Here is a 3,401-nt window from a genome sequence, read left to right as displayed (position 1 = left end):
TTTATTTTCTATTAATGTTCTACGTCATTTAGTAGCGATCAAATTGAATTCAGTTAAAAAAATTTTCTTCCGGTATTCGCATAATATTATTATCATTATTATTATTATTACTTATTAAAGTTAATAATAATAATGATGAATACTGTTTTTAAAACAGAAAAATCATTTTTCTATTACATTCATGTAAATTTTTTTATTTTATCTGACTGTTTTATGTTAGACCAAGTTCCTGTTTTTTTATATTATTATTATAATTACTATTTTTTTAAAGATGCTCAATAAAAAATTATTATTACTCATATAATCAACGGATTTTATACAAATTTTTTTTTATTAATTACTCCCGTAATTTTTTTAATCAAAGGATTAATAATTAATTTACGAGATTATTAATTAATTAATAATAAAAGGAAAAAAAACTTTCGTAAAATCCAATTAATTTTATCATAATATCGTATATATAAAGTAATAAATAATAAAAATAATTATGATATTATTTTTTTTTTGGTTTGCGAATTACTATTATTACACTGCAAAACTATCATCATTATTATCATTATTTTTATTATTATTATTATTATTAACGTCGAAATGCGCGAAAAATTAATAAAAAGTTATTATTATCTCAACAATTTTAAAAATAATTTTTTTTTTCTCGCGAATTTGTTTTTTTTAATAAATTTTTTTTAATTACACAAAAAAAAAAAAAATTTACTTAAGTTATCGTAAATATATTATATTATATAAATATATATTATTAAAAAAATTATAAAGTTATATTATTATATATATTATAAAGTTATATTATTGATAAGTTTATACGAAAAAAGAAAAGTGGGAAAAGCGAAGGGGAAAACAAATTCATAACTGTATAATCTTAAAAAAAAAAAAAAAGTAATAAATACTCAATACAATATATACATTATTATTGTCTTATACTATATCATTATTATTGTCATATGCTATTATTATTGTCTTATAATATTATTATTATTATCATTTTAAATTCATAATTAAATCGTTTATACTTTTAGTATTATTTTTTAACATTAAAAAAGATCGATTATCGATTATTATCGATTTTGATTATTTTTATATATATATTTTTTTTTTAATAATAATAATATATTAAAATGAAGTCATTCGACAAAAATATATTTTATATATTATTTATATTATAATATACTAAAAATGAAAATTTTTTTATTCGTAAATAATGTGATGTTAAAAAAAAAATCATTAACCGCATTTGTGGCCACAATATTTTTACTAAATTAAAGAAAAAACCTTTACATTAATAATAATATTTATTATTATTAATATTAATATTATATATTAAATTTCAATATATTTGTGTTTATATTATATTATTAATTGTTTTCTTTCGAATGTTTTAATTGTAATTTTTTTTTTTGTTTAAAGTTTTAAACTCATAGGACCGCTATTAATAATGGTAATAATATATCATGAAAAATTTTATGTATTTCCGCTTCAGTTTATGTATTTTTTAAAACAATGTAAGAGTCATGATAAAGTGAGTTTTATCAATCGTTATCGTCATTATTATTATTATTTTTTTTTAAACAACGATTAATAAAAAATCACTTACTTATTAAAAAAAAATAAATAATTCGATATTTAAAATTGTAAACAAAAGAAAAAAATTATTATTATTATTATTGTTGTATTGAGGGATGCATAATATATAAAAACGTTGTAAAACAAATCAATAAAAATTATACAACGACTAATAATAATAATAACAATAATTTACATTTTTAATTAAGGAAATTGCAAAAAATAAAAAGAAAAAAAAAAGTAAAATGACGGGATAAGAAAGAAACGATTATTGCTTAATATCTTGTTTATTATTATTATTATTATTATTATTATTATCATTATTATTATTTTTCGGCGTAATTATCAACAGGATATTTGGGTAAACGCGAAGTCTTTTATAAAAACGGATATATATAAAATATCGATTGCTTAACATCCACCAAAAAAAAAAATAAAAACGAATAGATTATCTGTTTATCTATCTTATCTATCTTAAAACTATTTTCAAATTATTCACAGTTTGTTGTTCGTTTGTTTGTTTTTTTGTTTACTACAACGAATAAAAAAATAAATAAATTGTTATAATTGTTTTTGTTAATAAAATATGGCAACGAAAAAAAAAAGGGAACAAATTTGCGGTTATAAAAATTGAAAGGGGAAAAACTTTTGATAAAAGGTCATCATCCGAGATCATTTTTTTTTTGTTCGCTTGCGAATGTTCTAGAACAAATTATTTTCATAAACAGTAGACAAATTGTAGTACATTCTATGTAAAAAAAACCGAAATATACAAATTTATTATCATTATTATTATTGGGTTTTTTTTTATGTTGGTTGAGAGGAAGGAAAAAGAGAAAAACTACTCGTAAAAAATATCGTGGAACTAGAAACATAACGAACGATAAATGAAACAATTACGTAAAAATATTAATAATCGGAAAGTTTTACATATAAAAAAAAATTATTATTATTATTATTATCATTATTATTATTTTAATTTTGTCGCATCATAATCGAGTGATATAATAATTAAATTAATATTTCAGTCGTAATAATTTACAAAAGGGGGCAAGTTTTTTTTTTTTTTTTATATTTTAGGAGATACTTTTAAAACAAATAATAATAATAATAATATGTTATATGATGACGTATTTGTAACCCGTTATTAAATTGTTTAAAAAAAAAAAACCGGATCCGAATCGTTTTTTTTTTTAATGTTAAACTTATGTTAATAATTTGGTTAATTATTTCCACGTATAATTAAGATGCGTCACAAAATTTTCCTTTTTGTTTTCCATGGGAGAGGAGAGGGTGGGAAGGGAAGGGACAATAAAATCGCATTTTCCACATTGTTCTAAATCGAATCATATTAATTAAAATAAAAAAATTTTTATCAAAAGGATAAAATGAAAGTCTATTAGTAACTAATAATAGATAATTAAAATCAATAACATAAAAATCGATCCTTGACGAACAAAAAAAAAAAAAGAAAAAGAAAAGCGTGAGCATTTAAAAGTATTCAAGGTTTTCCTTTTTCCTTTTTTCTTTTTTTTAAACATTCTCTAATTTTATTGAAAAATATCAAATATATTTTACGCCATTTTAACTCGTTTCCTTTAAACTTAACAAACTTTAAAACAATTCACTCGTTTCTTTTTTTTTTTTTTTTTAAATATTTTCCATCGTACTAAATAGAAAAATAATAATAATAATAATAATAATAATAATAATAATAATAATAAATAACTCTCTCCTATGTAAATAAATAATATTATCGATAATAAATAATAATAAATTGTATAATTATGACGTAAGCAAGTAATTACATTATTATTAATCCC

Source organism: Pediculus humanus, genomic scaffold, assembly GCF_000006295.1.
Source record: "Pediculus humanus corporis 1103172107408 genomic scaffold, whole genome shotgun sequence".
NCBI classification, from domain to species: domain Eukaryota; kingdom Metazoa; phylum Arthropoda; class Insecta; order Psocodea; family Pediculidae; genus Pediculus; species Pediculus humanus.
This window is presented reverse-complemented; position numbering follows the sequence as displayed.